Genomic DNA, 18,629 nt, shown 5'->3' on the forward strand with positions numbered 1-18,629 from the left:
TTTTACCTAATTGTTTTTTGTTTTTTTTTAGTAATACCATAACAGAATGGATAAGGAATTTCGATAGAATGTTAAAAGAGCACTTTCAATGTGGATGAAAGGATAGGCAGTCACACTCTCTGGCCTGTCAATATGTTGTTTTAGGTTGTTGTTATTTTTCTTCCTACCCTCTGAGTAGCTATCCTGGGTTTATGTCATGTCCCATGAACCACTTAGTGTACAAGCACACCACTGTATCCTATTTACATACCACACAGACAGCTTTGTTCAGTTTCCCATTGTCATTCAATTCTAAATTTATGCAACCAAATTGCTTAAGTCATTAAAAGACTGGCACAGCTTTTAAAAACACAAAGATGTAAGATAGCATGTCTCTTCTTTTCTTTGCCAAAGATAGGCACTCCCAACACAGTCATTGTTCCCACCCAAACAGTCCTCCCTCCCCCAACATAGAGCCCCCAGGAGAACATCATAGGGCTCCGAGTAACAACTACCAGGATGTAGTAGCTCCCTATCTCACTTAGAAAACCAGTGGCACAACCTTATCACTATCATCATCATGATAATAACCATAAGTTGATAGATTTAGAGCAGATAGAGACCATAGGGGGCAACAAATTCAGCTGATTTATTTTTACAATAGTGTTAGAATATAAATTGTTCTCTTTGTTATTGCTCACATCACGCTGAATCAGTTCATGTATGTCTTCCCAGATTTCTCTGAAACCATTCCCTTCACTGTTTCTTATGACACAATATTATTCCATCACATTAATATGCCATAGATTGTTCAACCATTCCCCGACTAATGAGCATCTTCCACTCCCTCAGTTTCTAGTTCTTTGCCACCAAAAAAAAGAGAATTTCTATAATTTTATTTTGTACATATGAGTCATTATCCTCATTATTTATTTATACCTCATCTCTCTGGGGTTATGGTACTATTAGTGCTATCAATGGGTCCAACAATATGCACAGTTCAGTAACTTTGGGGTAACAGTTTCAAATTGTTATGGCCCAAAAAAGCTGGGCCAGTTCACAACTCTATCATCAGTTCATTAAAGTGCCTGTTATTTTTAGAAATGGAGAAAACGAGGCCCTGAGAGGTTAAGTGATTTGTCCAAAGTCCCATTTGTAATAAGGAACATGCTATACTTCCATGCTTCATCACAGCTGAGACTGGCAAGGTCTCAACATCACCTCCAACACTCTGTCCTTCATGGCCGGTGGATGGTGTTGGAGATCATGAAGGATGTACCAGCTGAAACAGATCAATGAGGGCATCACTGTAACACAAAACTTGAGTTTTAAAGGCAAACAATGAAAATATGCAACAAATGCACAAGGAAAGTGCTTTACTCTGCAACAATAAAGGAAACAATACGAGTAAAGCACCTAGTAGGATACCAGCCATTCCACAAACTTGTGCATGCCTCTTGTTTTTTTCTCTACCGTGCATAGCCACATTCATGTAGTTGCCAACGTGACAGTGAAATTGAGGTTACTAATAAGATCATGCAAATACATGAAGTAGTGAAAGTTAAATGCGTGAATGTTGAGGATCAACTGTATTACTGTGCTGTAAGAAATGATAAATATAATGAATACGGAAAAAAAAAAACAAGGAAAAACACTAACTGGCTCAAAGTGAAGTAACCAGAGCCAAGAAAACAACATACACAATGACTACAACAATAAAAATGGAAAGAACAAACAGTATAAAACAATTTAAAAAGAACACTTGCAAAAATACCAAATAAATAAATAAATAAATAAAAGATTGGCTCCAAAGAAGAGATATAAGAAAATTCTTCCCTCAACTCCTTTGTGGAGATGAAGCATAAGTGGGGGTGGGGGTGGGGTGGGGCATCCAAGAGTATGGAACATTGCAGATAATGTCAGATTTTTTTCAACATACTGATTCAATTGGCTGAATTTGTTGTCTCTTCCTTTTTTTTTCTTTTTTTAAAAAATACTTTGTTATAAGGATTGGCTTATAAGGAAAGACCTCCTGGGAAAGAAGAGAAGGTGATGTCAGGGGAAATTAAAATATATTCTCAATAAGAAAAAAAAACAAACAAGCCCTCTTACAAGTATCATGTATCTAACTGCCTTTTGGAGGAGGGGTGGCCCTGGCAATTTCAATTCTTCTAAGATTGGTACACAGCTTTATAGCCATACAGTGTCACCAGAAGAATACTAATGCTAAGAAAGATGAATGGGTCTTTGTGGCCATGACCAACTTAAGAACCTGAAGAAATTCAGTTCATCTTTTGATAATATTTAACTAACTACCTATTGCCTGAAACTAGCAAGAGACATAGGTCCTGAGGCTATTAGGTTGATTACCAAAAGCATAAAGCCCTATGTCAGAATTACCTTTAGACATATCTTTCTTCATTTTCAAAGCTGGGACCCTTTTGGAACTTCTCCTTAACTGTCCAGTTCTGGTTTTCCAATTCTTTACTCGTGTCAGGCCTAGAATTGTGAATACAGGCTAGGCCTGATGACATTTCAAAATTTTCCCCAGGTTATCCATCCAAGTCCCTTACTCTGCTAATCTGGGGGATTCATCTTCAAATACCCCATCCACATAAGATGTTTTCCCATTATCTTAGTTTTCTTCACAGCACCACTCAGGGGTCACCTACTCACTACAAAAGGCTTTGTTTGTTATCAGCACCATCTCATTCTTGAAATTACTTTGTATATACTTTGTAGTGACTTGTAAGTTGTATCCTGCTCCCAGTAAAATGTAAAGTTCCTTGGAGGCAGGAACTGTATGGTTTTTAATCTTTTTATTCCTAGCACTTACCACAGTGTCTTGCATGGAAAAAAAATAGGCATTTAATAAAATGTTTACTTAGCGGCACATATACTAAAATTGAATAGTAAAAACATTCACTTAATCTGAAATCAAATCCTACTCTTTTCAAATATTCTCCTTTTCAAAGGTTCAAAGATTAAACAGGCAGATATAATGCAGGATGGAATTTCTTCATCAAAGAAGGCGTCCAGTGAAAGAAGGCAACTTGGTGTCCCACTTATGGCAAAGAAGCCAGCATGGCAGCTATGATGTAGTTGAATTTCTAGAATTATAGTCCAACCTTTAGAAAGCTTTTGCTAAAGTGCCTTGATCTTGAGAAAATTAAATGTTGCTTGCCCATTATCTTTTAATATATCAGTAAGGATATTGGCAATAACACGAGAAGCTACTCCTGAATGATTACACAGTATGGCGGCATCAACATGCCTGAAAGAATGAATAGTAATTAAGTAATGGATGAACTGCTATATTAGGGATCAAGTGACCTCTCATCCACTCCCAGTTTATCACTAACTGTCTAACTATAGGCAAGTCACTTCTCTATACTGAGATGACCTGATCTCTAATAAGTATATGGTGTATGTGTCATCATAACTGTCCTATACAGCTCATACGATCATTCTACAGCAACAGTCATTATTTCATAGTTATAGGCATAGACATGGGTGAATTCCACTAATTCCCAGTTCCTCCAAACTTTCTTGTCCTGTGTGATACTTATCCATGTCTTCCCTGAAAAAAAGTCCAAAGACAAATGCTGTATCCATTTTACACAAATCTAATGGTAAGGTACCAAGTATCTCTTTGAAGAGAAAATCTTATCCCCCATTTAAAAATCCATCATTACTGCTAAGGTTCCAACATTTCCAAAAAGAAATTTCAAAATTGTCAAGGTAAAATTCTCCAGAATGGATGAATCTAATATTTTGGATGTTTTCCTTCCGGTCTTTTAACATTTTGTGCATGCCAGCATTATGCTCAGACTATCCAACTTCAACTCTCTTACTCCATGAATAGTCTACATTCTCTCCTGTAACCTGGCCCTTGATAATGACTCCCCTTCTTGAAAGGAAGCCATTGGTTACATAGTGATACCTACTTATCCTCATCATAATTCTCCCTTTGGACCACATAAAATTTTGATTTTTCTGAGCTTGTGGTCTATTATAAAATCCAGAATTAAACAGAAAGAGAGTCAACTGCATTGCCTTTAGAAAACTCTTCACTGCCTTTAATGACTCCGAGATCTTCCTGGAAACAAAGGCCTATCTTTTTTAATATCATTATTTTTCTGGTGATGCAATGTGATCGTGAGTCATGTAGTAATGTGGTCCCTGAAGAATTAAAGACGAGGTCATCCAGAGAGCAATAGAAAGGCACGTTGTAGGTGTGAGTAGGCTGAAACCTATATACCAATAAAAAATTACACAGCAGAAGCAACATAGAGGATGTCATAAGAGAAACATAAGTAGGAAAAGCGTTTTGCTGATGATGTGATGAAGTTGAGGAATAACTGATGGAAAACCCACATGCTCCATTGCTAACCACACATGAAGAGATCCAAAAAGAAAACCCCAATATGTTGGGCGGAAAATCTGGGAAGGATTTACAGGAGGACACTGACAAGAGTCAGTTAACAGTTAATCAACAAGCATATTTAAGCACAGTGTGCCAGAAACTGTGCTAAGCATTGGTGACACAAAGAAAGGCAAAAACAGAGCAAGGAGGTGACATAATTTATATCATTGGGGGGAGTGCCCATTTCAGTGAAATGACAAATCTATTGTATCAAAGAAGGCATGATGTGCTGTACTTGTTGAGGAACCAACAAGACTTAACTACCCATTTTTGCATTAAGGTCACCTGTGATTTTCTCCAATCATTTGGGGGCATTATTAGGATCAAATGAACTAATGGATGAGAATATGTTTAGAAAATTCTAAAACACTACCCAAATACAAGGCATTGTCATCATTAGTATTTCACTTACACTGTATGGAGAGTCACTCAGCAAATATTTATTGGGAGTCTACTATGGCTAAGGCACTGTAGGGGATACAAAGAAATGTAAGATACAATTCTAAATAATCTCCCATCTGTTCTATAATTTAGTTCTATTCCAGCAGGGAGCTTTATTGGCAGTCAGCTGTAAGATTACAGAAAGGTATATTGAAAAGAGTGTTGGTGATATATTATCAGACAAGCTCTCACGGTACACAACAATCATGGGCTCAGAGGAAAGAGGGACAGAGTTTAAAAAAAAATCTAGAGTTATTTATCTGACACTATGAGTTCCAAGGAGTAACTGTAGCCTGTAGGATACAATATGGAAATAGGCAAAAGCCCCAGTTGCTGTCTGCCACAGTATTAACATGTGTCCCGAATTCCATGTTCCTTGGCTCACCACAGTACACCTTTATTTAGAAACCTTCGGAGAACTCACAACAACAAACCTGACAAAGAAATTATATTTTTCCCTTTGCACTTTTAAAATTAACGTTCTAATAGTCGTTAAAGGGCTATGTGGAGTAAGTAACAAGAGCAGTACCGCTTAATATAATAATAATACTGAATATTTGATTCAGTTACTTTTCAGTTATTATATTCTATTAATATTAATTAATAATTAATAATACCAAAAATTCACAAAAAGGGTAAGAGCCACATGAGCTAAGCCAAAGCATCCCCAAGAGCCATATGAGAAGAGACAACATGGGAAGATGAAATCGAAGGGATAGAGGCCACAAGCAAAGAAAGCTTGGGAGCATTAATCCAATCACCTTTCTGGACTCACATTTTGACAAGCCATGTAAAAGACCAATCAGTACCACGTGCCCACTGGTGCATTTTATATTACCTACTGATGTGGTTCATTTACCCAAACAAAACTGACACTGAAGGCCCTCCAAGTCATTTTTATGAGTAGAGAAAAAAATGAACCTGATCTTCCCCTCATCTTTACATCAACTAGATAATGAATAACACTTCAAATTACTTAGCTAATGAAAATGATCAATCACTGTCTTATCTGGTTAAAAAGGGAAAGTAAAAAATAAAATAAAATTGTGAAGTGCTTTCATAAATCAACAGGGCCTCACCAAAGCAACTTATGAAAGAACGTGGAGAAAATCAACGGTTGACTACTATGGCGCACACTTAGATGCGATGCTACAAAAAGGTTCTCAGCAGTTGTTAAATTCATTTAGAAAAACGCACTTTATTTCTCCAACAGAGATCTCACTAGCTAATCTGTATCATAACCTGTATGGGGTCTTAATATTCTCAGCAAGATCAAGATTCAGGCAGCACTGATTTGGCTATTTAATCCTGCAAAACAACAGTATTTGGCAGGAAAAGACCCCAAAACACTAAGGTAAAGTCTCAACAGTGAGTTCCTCAGTGCAGACAGGGCCAAAATACTGAAGGTGAAAACTTAGTGGGGGTGACAGATCTCTATGGTTTCCTTTTTCCTAGTCCTCTACTCAAAATGCCAGATGTGTGTCTATGCATGCGTAATGGTATATGTACATATACATATGGAAAAAATCACACATTTTATGAATGTTTGAGATCCTCTCATCAACAAAAAATATCCAAGTGCTAAAAGTCTGGATTATTTCCAGTGGTCTCCTAATTATTCTCCCTGACTCAAACCTCTCCCTTCACTGGTCCATCTTCTACAGAAATGTCAAAGTAATATTCCCAAAGTTCAAGATTGATCATGTCAGACAGGCTAATCCTTAAAAAATCTCCAAAGTTTCCCTGTTTCAATAACAATATTAATAGTAACAGCAATAATAATAACTAGCATTTAAGTAGAGCTTTAGAGTTCGCAAAGCATTTCACATATATTATCTCATTTTATCCTCACAACAACCCTTGAAGGTAAGTGCTATTAATATCTTCATTTTGCAGGTGAGGAAACTGAGGCAGAAAGGGGCAAAGTGACTTGTCTGGGGTCCACCGCTAACAAGTATCTAAAGAAGGATTTGAACTGAGGTCTTCCTGACTCTGAGTCACCACCTAACCACCTGTAAACACAAGGGTTGCTAGGTAGCACAGTGCACTGGACCTGGAGTCAGGAAGACTCGTCCTCCTGAGTTCAAATCCAGTCTCAGATACTTACTATGTGTGTGACCCTGGGCAAGCCACTTAACACTATTTGCCTCAGTTTCCTCATCTACAAAATGAGCTAGAGAAGGAAATGGCAAACCACCTCAGTATCTTTGCCGAGAAAGACCCAAATGATATCACCAACAGTCAGACATGATTGAACAAACCTGTAAACACAAATAATAATATAAATAAAATACAAATTCCTCTCTTTGGAATGTAAAATCCTTTACAATCAAATCTCAGCCAACCTTCCCAAATTTACTGCACGTTACTCCCCCTAACATACTCCAGGATCCAGCCAAAAAAAAAAATGGCCTGTTTGCTGTGGCACAAACACACATCATTCAATTGTACAAAAGGCACAAACATATAATACTCAATTGTACAAGCTGTCACCCTGTACCTGGACTGTATTCCCTTCTCACACACCTGCCTCTCTACTTTCTACTGCCTGGTCATCTTCTCACCAGCTACCTTGCCACCCCACCATCCCCTGGAGGTTTTCTGACTTTTACCTCCAGAACTTCTACCCTGGGTGCCCACTGTCCTGATTGTTGAATGTCTCACTTGGTCCACTATGTCAGGCAAGTCACAGCTATGCTTCATCTTATACCTGACTTCCTGGCCATCTTCTCAACAGAATCCTTGCCTCCATCTAAATTCCCTACCACTGTCTTCCTCCTAAACAATGATTACAACAACTCTGACTCTGCTCCTGGAAAGAGGGTCAATCTAGTTCCTTCTGTTCCCCACTCACCATCCCTATAAATGTCTGGACCAAAATGCCCCACCCTAGCCAACATTCCTCTATTTATGTTATCTCCTCCAATTAGAGTGGAAACCTTTCAAGGGCAAGGACTGTTTCACTTTTGTAATTTTATTCCCAGAGCATAGCAAAGTGTTGGCACTTTGTAAGAAATTAATAAATGCTTTTCATTCTTAGAATCTATAGCTTCCTTCAAAGCTTAGGTTAAACATTATCTGCTCCATGAGGCCCTTATTAATCCCTATAAATCAGTGATTTCACTTTCTTTGAGTTCCTTAATAGTTTCTCCAGAAGTTCCTATTATTTATGGTATAGTGATTTTTTTTCAAGCAGTTGTTAAAATAATGAAGTCCAGTTATATCAAAGTCTTGCTTGGCTCTTACTGTTGACTAATACTGACCGAGAAGGAGAGAGAAGAGGAAGAAAGGGAGAGAAGGAGAGAGGGAGAGATGAAGAGAGGGAGGAGAGGAGAAGGAAAAAGGAGAGAAAGAGAGAGGAGAGAGAAGACAGAAAAAGAGAGATAGAAGAGAGAGAAGACAGAAGGAGAAAGAGAGAACTGATGTAATAAAAGCAATACTAATATAATCAAGTATTTTTTAATGTAGGAATATGTTGAAGGTACTCAAATTTAAGACCTAGAAAAGACCTCTGTGCTCATCTAGTCCAACCCATTCCCAAAAAGAACTTCCCCTATAATATAAACGACAACTGTTTGTCCAGAATCTTCTTAAAGACTTCAAAGGAGGAAGAATCCATCAATTCATCTTGTAACTTTCTCACCATTCACTCACTTCTCTTGACTTCTGAAATTGTAGTTACATTTTCCTGGTTAATCACTCTTCTTTTTGATCATTCCTTCTCTGTCTCTTTTTTTAGGTCCTCTTTGCATTCTCTACACATTAATCTTCTCTACAATTTTATTCTTGGCCCTATTCTGTGTTTCCATTCTCTCCTTTAGCAATATCATTCTCTCCTACAACCTTAACTATCACCCTAACATGTATGACTCCTGAGTCTCTACCTCCACTCCTAACGTCTCTCGAAAGCTCCAGACTCATATTTCCAACTGTGTACAATATATTTTCACCTAGATGTTCCACCTGGAATTCACTCTCAATATGTGCAATCCTTGTCTTACTACCTTTCACCTAAAATAGGTTCCTCTTTTCCACTATTTACTGGTAATGTTATTTAAATGGATATGTCTTGTTTCTCCAACTAAAATATGTTCCCTAAGGGCAAGAACTGTGGCTTAAGCTTCTTTTGCACTCTCATAGTGTGGTGCACATAGTAGATGCTCAATAAATAGATGTTAAATGACTCTGTATACCTGGAGCATAACTGTTATCATAAGGTAACATGTTTGTTCTTAATAGCAAAGATACACATGAGACTTTAGAGGTATAAAAATAAATCTTTAAATTGCCCTAACTTCTGCAAAGTAACTTCTTTGCTCATGTAATATTTCAACTGTTGGAAAGAACAAATGAGTTTTTAACCTCCTCTACTTTCATTCTAATGCTGTTAATTGAAATGGGAAATCTTATCTTCCTATCTCTTTTTCAGATTTTACGGAGACACAGGCAAACTCTATCCCTTTTGTTTCCTCAAAGAATAAGGAGATTAAGAAGTTAAATTGTTCCAAATAAATTATGAGTTAGCTTGGTCACAATTAATAGTATAGCCACAGAAGGAAATCCAACATAAATCTGAGCAGGCAGGAACAGATTCTATCGCCCCGTCCTCAAGGCCAAGTAAAGTCTAAGGGCATTAGAGGAATGACATCGTTCTTTGAGAAGTAAGGGTTGAGATTTTTAAAAAACACTTCTTTAAGGAAGCAGTAGCATGACATTTTATTCTGTCACAAGAAACACAATGTCTCAAATGCTGCCTAGGCAACTGTTAGGTAAAAGAAAGCCGAAAAAATAAAGCCCATGGAGAAAATACAGAAAAAGCAACTTTAATAGCATAGAATTGATCCTGGAAAATGAGAGAAGAAAATGCAAATTAGAAAAGAAAATACATCTTTTAACAGTGAAAAATGAAAATTTGAGAATGGAAAAAATCCCTGCTACCAACTTTCAACTCATTTAATTTTCATGAACCTGAAAACTTCATCGAGGTTGCCAGTCATTTAAGAAGTCTTTAATAATGACCCTCCCATCCCCACCTTAAGCCAACTAAAAATTAGACTCAATTATAATTTTGCTACCTAAAATGTAATAGAATTACATAATATACCAATAAAAAATGCAACGACGCTATCACACCTGATGTGAAACTATAATTCAATGACGCAGTAAGTTACTTTATTCACAGTTAGAGGTCCAGAAAAGCTAAATACATTTCTGACTAGATTTAATAAAGCTAAACTGCAAAGTTATTATTAGCATAAATAAGACTCAAATCTGCATTGAGGAATAAAATAGAACATTGACAACAAAAATGTTTTTCATTGTCTACAGATACAATAATTGTTTTTTTTTCCCCCAGACATAGGAATCCTCCATTTTTATCACCACTTCTCTCCCCCATCTATCTGTCACATCTGTGCAGGACAAATTTGTCTTGTACACAAAGTGAGAAGTAGATATTCTGAGCTGTAAAATTTAACTGGGACATGGAAAAGGGGGCAGAGTTTGTTACAAACACATAGTTTTTAGAACATTAAAACTGAACTTACCTGTTGATGCTCTAAATATGAGATCTTTGTCCAATAACCAACATTTTTAGCAGTGGAAATAAGCCATGTTCACATATACATTCTCACTACAAATAAATCAGAGAATTTAAAAAAGTTATCGCTAAATGGAAAGATGATTTGTGGGTTCTTTTCTGAGAGGCTATTTAAGGAGATGGTCAAATTGGTTTCATTATGAACCACCACCACCCCTCATGAGAGCAACAAAAATATTCATTTCATGGAATACTTGGTCATCTTGACTTGTAGTACTCATGATAAGCATAGAAATGGGATTCACAATGAAGATAATTGAAACTGATGTTCTAACATCTGCTACAAAAGATAAAGAAACAAAGAAATTCTATGAAGACTACTCAATGATTTGAATATGAACTTGGGATTGGGAAGAGTAGAGAAAAATAGGTTGGAAAATACAGTCCAAATTGAGAAATGAAAGAAGCAGAAAGCTATTCCGAAATCTCCTCTTTAAACGTTATGAATACTTTCTTCAGGTAGAGATTCAGAAGGCATGGGGCATAGTGAGCAATGAGCAACACCATGTCACAAATGAAAATGACTATATTTAAGAGATAAGACGTTACAAGTTATCAACATAAGCCCCACATCTCAGTATCCAATGTGCTACATGAGGGGAAAATGCCATTGAAGAAAATAAAGTAAAGAAGTGCTGAACCCAATAATGGTCTAATGGACAAATGGCCTAATGTGCAAAGTGTAACAAAAACCTAGAATGAAGAGAGCATAAGGAGCAAAGGGAGATCAACAGTGTTGTAAGATGCAGAAAAGTCAAGAAGGCTATAGAGTGAGATAATGCCATTAGCTTTCACAATTAAAAGATCATTGGGAACTTTGGTAAGAACAATTTCAGTAGAATGATAAAGTTGGACTGCAGAAAGCAAAGAAGAGAATGAGAAGAAAGAAAGTAGAGGTGACTATTGTAGAAAGCCTTCTTGAGGAGTTGACCTATGAAAGGGAAGAAAGATATGGAATGATAGCTACTGGGGATGGACAAATGAAGTAAGGGTCTTTTTGAGGCTGGGGGAGAGATGGCCATGTTTGTAGATGTAGGGAAGCAGCCAAGAGATAAGGAGAGAGTAAAGATAATAGAGGGGGAAAATCTTCTGGAGAAGACAGAATGAAATGATATCATTTGTTTATGTAAAGGAGTTTGCCTTGGCAAGGAAAAAGGCCACCTCTTTATGTGAGATAGGAGCAAATGAGGAGAGAGTGATGGAAGGCATCTGAGTATTTATATATATATATATATATATATATATATTCATTCATTTATTATTATTAAAGGGGGTGGAGGTAGTGCTTTCTCATATCTCCAAGGTGGGACAGATTATTTTTGCAAATACAACTCTTTTATTTGTTATGTTCAAATAGCATTAGACTCTGCATAGAAAATTAAATAAAACCAAGTGTGAGAACAAACCTTGTGTTTGGAAAAATCAAATAATATATCTTTCTCATGCACTTCTTCATTAACATTTTTTGGGACAATGAAAAGATTTTTATAAGCTCTGCCTGTGCTTGGCACAGTGGCTGGCATACAGTAAGAGCTTTAAAAATGCTAGTTGACTGACTGACAGTCTATTTGGCAACACTTTTAAAAGTTCAAAAAAATGGCTTAGATACAAACTATTTTTTGTAAAATACTTTATTTGCTATATCATAGTCCTCTATTGCATACTTGCTCTGTATACACAAAGATAATGAAGGGTAGAAACATCTGGGAAAATATTTCAGGTTTGTTCATTTTGTTGTGGGGATAGGTTTTACTGAATCATCTGTCCCCTTGTTTGGTCACTATTAATGTACTTGCTGAATATGACTAAAATACAATCTATGAACAGAAGAAAATTTTCATCTATGTGACATTATTGTTGAAGCTCAAATCCCAGCTTCAGCAACTAACCAGTTCTGACCAGTTTGGCAATACACACACATGAACATGTATGTTTATTTATATATGTATATATAATTTGTATATGTGTGTTTGTTTGTTTACTCATTTATTTATGCTGTAAGAGAAATTCCAGGGGACAAAGTTCTCAGCATGATCTATTTATTAGCAGGACTAGCAATTACCAAAAAATGGGGTCAATGACGCCCAATGACCAAAGACCCCAAGTTAGGGATGATAGGTTCTTTTATCATGCTATACAAGATGATACAGCAAAATCCTGAGCAACAGAAGTGTGTCTTGTTCTGATTGGCTAGTTTTAATGAGGAGGTGAGATAAGAGTCATCTCAGCTCCTCCCCACTACATCATTGGGAGGTAAGATCAGTTCCCTGGTGATAGGAGTTGCTACAGCAGTTTTAAATTAATGAAACTGACCTTCAGGTTAATCAATTTTCGAATTGTGATGTGATGGGTAGAGGTACAAATCACAACTTAAGGGTGGAGTTACAAGTCAAAAAAGTAAGACTGTGAACCAAGTGACCTGGGGTTACCCAAATGAACTTGCAAAACTGATGAATTTAAACACATACGGTAAAGGGAAATATTAAATCTATGCTAGCTTGATTAAGCATTAACAAAATAGAATTAAAAATCAATTTTCAATTTCACATACACACATACACACAAACATACACACATATATATACACAGACACATATACATAAACATACATACATAGATATAACGAGACTACCTTCTTCCAAATTAAAGGCTTCCACACAAAACACCCAAACAGTAGTAAGATACTTATATTTTTGAGTGATATTAACAAAGTGCCCTCCATTTTAACCTCAAATGACTTCTCGGTTTTCACCCATCTCATATTTCTAACTATCCCCATGTTTGCTATACATAAAAAAGGAAGAAAAAAAGTGTCACTCTGTCAATTGTTTGGGTTAATATAAGACCTAATTGCCTGATACACTATAATTTTGCCACCAATTTACAATTAGCATGCATTTCTCATGCATGAGTTGACCCAATTACATAACAAATTTATGCCTTTAGGGATTTCTCTTGACTGCTTGTCTCGTGTCCACCATACAACTCAATTTCACACTGTCAGCATCCTGAACATGGTTACAGTCAGTCTCTGTCAAAATGATTTATTTAAATTACAAACAAAGACTCAGAATCACTAGATAATCGCTCCCACCCTCATGCCTACCCTCAATATCCAACCCGACTTTGAGTCAAATGTTTTAATAGATCACGGACATAGGCTTTCAATCACTAGGCAACGTCTAGCTCCAATGATCTAATATTTTGGAAGATGACTCACAATAAATCAGAGAACTAGATCAGTAATGTATGTCCATTTAAGCCAACTAATTTGTAAATGATTAACTTATACTCCATTCTCAGATTTCAGTGATAAATAATATCACTAAAGAGGCTGCTTCAATCATCAATAGCTTATCAATTTGTCATAAGAAATAAAAATTTTCATTTCAATATTCTCAGACACCTAGAAATTTTCTTCAACTATAATTTTGGTGGAGGACATTTAAAAAAACTTTTGAACACATAATTATTTCTTAGGAAAGGGAAGGATTAGTGTAAACATGAGAATGAGTTTGTTTTAAAATAAGTAAGATTTTGTCAATTGAAACATAACAGTTTTTAGTCGTGAAAGGAAGACACAAGGATGCTGTGATACATAGTAGGGGCAGAAAGAGAAGGGGAAGGAGAGAAGAAGATGATGAAAGGGGGGAAGGGGAGAGAGTGAGAGACAAGGAGATAGATGGAGCAAAGGAAAGAGACAGGGGTAAGAGAAAGAAGGAGAAGGGGGGGGAGGGGGGGGCAGGGAGGAGAGGGGGGGAAAGTGGAAAGGTAAAGGGGATGGTAGGGGAGCGGGGAGAGAGGGAAAATATTTATTAAGCATTTACTATGCTTAAGTAGGGCTATGCTGGGGATACAAATACAGGAAAACAATATGATTCCCAGTCTCAATGGGTTTATATTCTAACAGAAAAAGATAAATCCTAAACAGGAGCCAAAAATTGGGGCAGGGGCTGGGGCAGGGGTGGGGAAGGTTGGTCTCATGAGTGGTCAAGGTTGCTTGTGGTTTGTCCTTCATTCTCAAAGAGGACCATGACATCAGGAGGATGATGGCATGACTTGCAAGTGAACTGGATTTAAGTGAGGGAGGGCTGTGCAAAGTCATCAGCCTCACTTTCTCCTCCACAGCCAACTGGGTCCAATGGCCAGATATAGATCGGGACCACTGCATATGGCCCAGCTCAAGGTTGCTGGTGAGGACATGGAATAACACAGAGAATAAGCCGATTTGAGAATGAAATGAGTATGGCTAGAATCCCTCATGAAAAGGTGATCCTGTCCAGGGACTTACTAACCAAGAGATACTGAATTCAGGAACACCTGAGTTTGAATTCTGCTTCACACACTTAAGAGATTTAATGCTGGGCAAGTCATTTAAATTCTCTTAGCCTCAAATTCCTCATAGGCATAATGGGGATAATAATGGCATATTCCCAACAAGATAATGGTAAGGACCAAATGAGAGTGAGTGAGTGTGTGTGTGTGTGTGTGTGTGTGTGTGCGCACATACATACATACATACATATATACACATATATAAAGTGCTCTGGTGAACTTTAAAGGTTATATAAATATTAGCTATTGTTATGATTATGATTATGATTATCATTCTGATAATTCTCCTTAAAGTCAATGCTATTTGCACAGACAACCCCCACTATTCTCCTGATGATATAAGCATAAACACAAATACAATAACAAATATACTCACCACATAATTCATTCTAGGAAATACATCATTTGGCCATCTTTTTTTTATTGCTTTTCACATGATTTCTCTCCTTCCCCTAAATTAAATGAGAAAATAAATAAGGAATACTTATCTTCTGGGTTCTATTGTCAGTACAAAGTTTGTAAGTGTTCCCCCGGGCTTAATGTTACCTTTTAGGGGACAGTTTATCTCCAATCTGTTTCAGCTAGTCAAGAGTGCAGTTTGGGATGTAGTTAGTAAACAGGCAGAACAAAATGTGTCAATAATGTTCCCAAGACTGCCCTGTCACTCAAATGGGTAGCAATGGCAACAGCTCAGTTATGTGGGCCTACCACAGATAGGCTTGATGCTGCAGACATAGAGACAGGAAATGCCTGAAATTCGAATAAGCTATTTTCATATGCCTTCCAAACTGCCAAAAAAAAAAAAAAAGCAAAGAATGCCCCAATGACAGTTAAAGTGCTTTAAAACATTAAAAGCAAGAGCCCCTTTTCCTTTCTCAGATTCCTCATGTATATTTACAGTGCACTTTTAGAAAAAAATTCCTACAAGACACTTTCTGCTAAATAAAAAAAAATGTTTTCAAGTAAATAGGCACTCGCATAAAGTTCTCAAACCCTAGGATGCTCATTAAAAATAAATGGCAGCCAGGTAGTTTTGACATGGAAAATGGTATGACCCTCCTGTGACATAAAAAAAGTTCAAGAGACATAATTTCTGGGTAACTAATCATTTTATTAATCATGCAACCACATAATTAATAAAAGGGGATCAGTGGTACTCTCAAATGCCAAAAACCCCTCAGCGAACCCTCTCAACACTTACATGCCCTTGGAAGAGAGGGTATTCCTGAGGGTGGCAATCAACTCTGACTGGTTAATAATTAATGAGAAAATGAATATTATAATGAGAGGTGGGATTATTCTAATGAGGGTCTGGGGGACCTGACTGATCACCCAGTCTTGGTCAAAGGGATTTTATCTATACCCATCTAGGATAATCTAGAAAAAAAGGGAGAATCCACATTTTGGCAAACCTGTCTGAGTAAAATACAATGGGCTGGAATCCATCAACTTACCTAATCTCAAACTTTACTAAATTGTAGTTTACCTAAGCTAAAATTTAAACTAAAAAAAAAAAAAAAACTTTAATTTTTAAATAGATCTAAGTTTTCCCTCTCATTATCAGCCCTGCACTTAAAAGGCTGCCTGAATAAACTACAGGGGCTGATTTATGAATGAGGAAGTAGAAAAGGGGAAAAAATCTTGGTGCTAAGTCAATAATTGGTTATTAACAGGAGAGAGAAATAATCATTTCTCTCAGTGCAAAGCCAGTAGAAACAAGCTGGCTGAGTTCAGAACTCCTGGATCAGCATTGGCCATCTGTAATTAACCATACAAGAACCATAATGGAGCATACATACTTACCTTTGGAGGAAAAAAGTAAATTTATTAAAAGCAATCTTCCGTTAAATGCAAGAACTAATTCCTGTAGAACTGGTCCTCGAATCAAATGCTGGCTGTCTTAAGAGCTTAGTCCAATAGTTTTTCATGAATATTAACATATACAAATCCAATCGAGGCTTCTTCAGCAATCCTACACAAAGCTCTCCATTTCTGTTTTAGCAGTTGGGTTCTATTCCTTTAGATGTAACCATCCAGGCGACTTGAAATCTTGCCTCCCCATCAGTTCCCTATTCTCCCTGAAGCTGTAATAAGAACAGAACAAGGTAGTCAGAACAAGAATTTTAAATTGCAGCATTTACTAAGCCATCCATGTTCAATACACTGTCCTTGCCAACACCGAAAGAAAAAAACCAGGATCCAAATCACTACGGTATTTCATTACAGACAAAATTTGAAATTTCCAAGTGTGTGTTCATTGTTAAATGGTTTTAAATCCTAAGTGAATGAATGTAAAAACAGATAAAAACACCACTATAATGAAACACACAAAAGCAATTCCAAATGCCTATGTTGTCATGAGATACGTAAAATATCTAGAATTTGTCATTGGGACCTTAATTTGTCAATTCCCCTAATATTATTCTAGACAAATCTGTCTAATAATCCTTCTTGGAATGAAAGAGTCTAACAAGCCATAGATTTCTGTTTAAAACATGTCAGCTCAGTATCTTCAATATCTCTGACACGATGATTCTGATCACCTTTTGGCCTGGCCATTTCTACATCTTCTCTCTAAAATACACATAATCCAGTCCATGGGCTTAAAATAATACACTGGGTTAATATACTAGAATGCCTAGGTTAAACCTAAATAGTTTGGAAAGATGGAAGTACCATCTTTTTTTTTTCTTTCCCAGACATTGGATCTGGGATTTCTCTAGTTTAAGAGACATCTGATGATATATATGTATGTATGTATACATACACACACACACAGAACAATGCTAATCTGTACTTGCCTGGTATGTTAGTCTCAGAGAGTTGCCCTGAGCACTGAAAGTTAAAGAGACTTGCCCAGGGTCATACAGCTAGTAACATCATTTTACAATCTCTTGTAATCTATCCAACCTTTCTTAATCAGAAAACAAAAATAATGAAATACATGTGTGAGTAACCTGGAAATAACCTCAAATTTACTGGCACAAAAAGTAAAAGTTTCACTATGCAGCAAAAGTTTTTATTAGCCTATACTCTCCTTAGGAGTCAATGCCAAGAAGAAAAATCATATAATTAACATTTTGGATTAACCTGCCAACATGCATAATATGTGTGTGTGTGTGTGTGTTTATGTATTTATGGCTGAGTTATACCATGATCACAAAAACTACCGAAATTTTTAAAATAATGAACCAGCAAAATTATTTCCCCTAGAAATCAGTCCAATTTTGAAGCTCTAGCTATAAGGTGATGTACTAATAAAGACATGGATAAGATAAAAAAGAGAAAATACATACCTGTCAGAGGTTTACTGGTCACTAGAGGAAGGATTTTCAAAGAGCCTCTAGTATATAAAAATACTATATCCCTGCTAATGATAAAAAATGAATTTAAAACAGCTAATTATTTTCTTGTTAAGTGCAAAAGTTAAATTAAATTTGAATTTTTTAAAAGTACTTGCTTACCTTCCCATCAGCTACTGCATATTGACATCCTTAAATTAGTCATCATATGCATTTCTGAGGTGAAAATTTTAGTTTTAGGGAAATACAGTTGATCGATGATGGAAACTTTTAAATGCAGTATTGTATGTAGCATGATCCTTGTACAAATTAATACAATTTCAAGAAAGGTGGTCAGGAAAAGAAATGTCATTGAAAGTAACTTTGATTGGAATATGTTGGTGAACTCATTTTGGTTTTTAAAAGAAAAAAAACCTTTTGACTTATGGGGGGAAAGAAGAAAGGGAAAGGAGGGGGAAAGGAAGCATCTTCAATATTTGGAGAATTGTTTTTTATGGAATAAAAGTCACAACCCCTTGAAATTAAGACCCTTCTGGTCATGGTGGGG

General features: G+C 36.6%; 1 long non-coding RNA gene across 1 annotated transcript in view; it reads right to left on the minus strand.

Annotated features, from left to right (window-relative positions):
• LOC114032520 overlaps positions 1 to 18,153 on the minus strand; it is a 48,155-nt gene extending 30,002 nt beyond the window's left edge. Inside the window, exons 1-4 of the long non-coding RNA XR_003567847.1 lie at positions 18,077 to 18,153; positions 16,584 to 16,864; positions 15,157 to 15,232; positions 10,393 to 10,478 (exon numbers count right to left, since the gene is read on the minus strand). This is a non-coding gene — a long non-coding RNA (uncharacterized LOC114032520). The remainder of the gene's footprint in view (positions 1 to 10,392; positions 10,479 to 15,156; positions 15,233 to 16,583; positions 16,865 to 18,076) is intronic.
• Positions 18,154 to 18,629: the final 476 nt, after the last annotated feature.

Source organism: Vombatus ursinus, unplaced genomic scaffold (genome assembly GCF_900497805.2).
Source record: "Vombatus ursinus unplaced genomic scaffold, bare-nosed wombat genome assembly UNPS02005459.1, whole genome shotgun sequence".
Lineage (NCBI taxonomy): Eukaryota > Metazoa > Chordata > Mammalia > Diprotodontia > Vombatidae > Vombatus > Vombatus ursinus.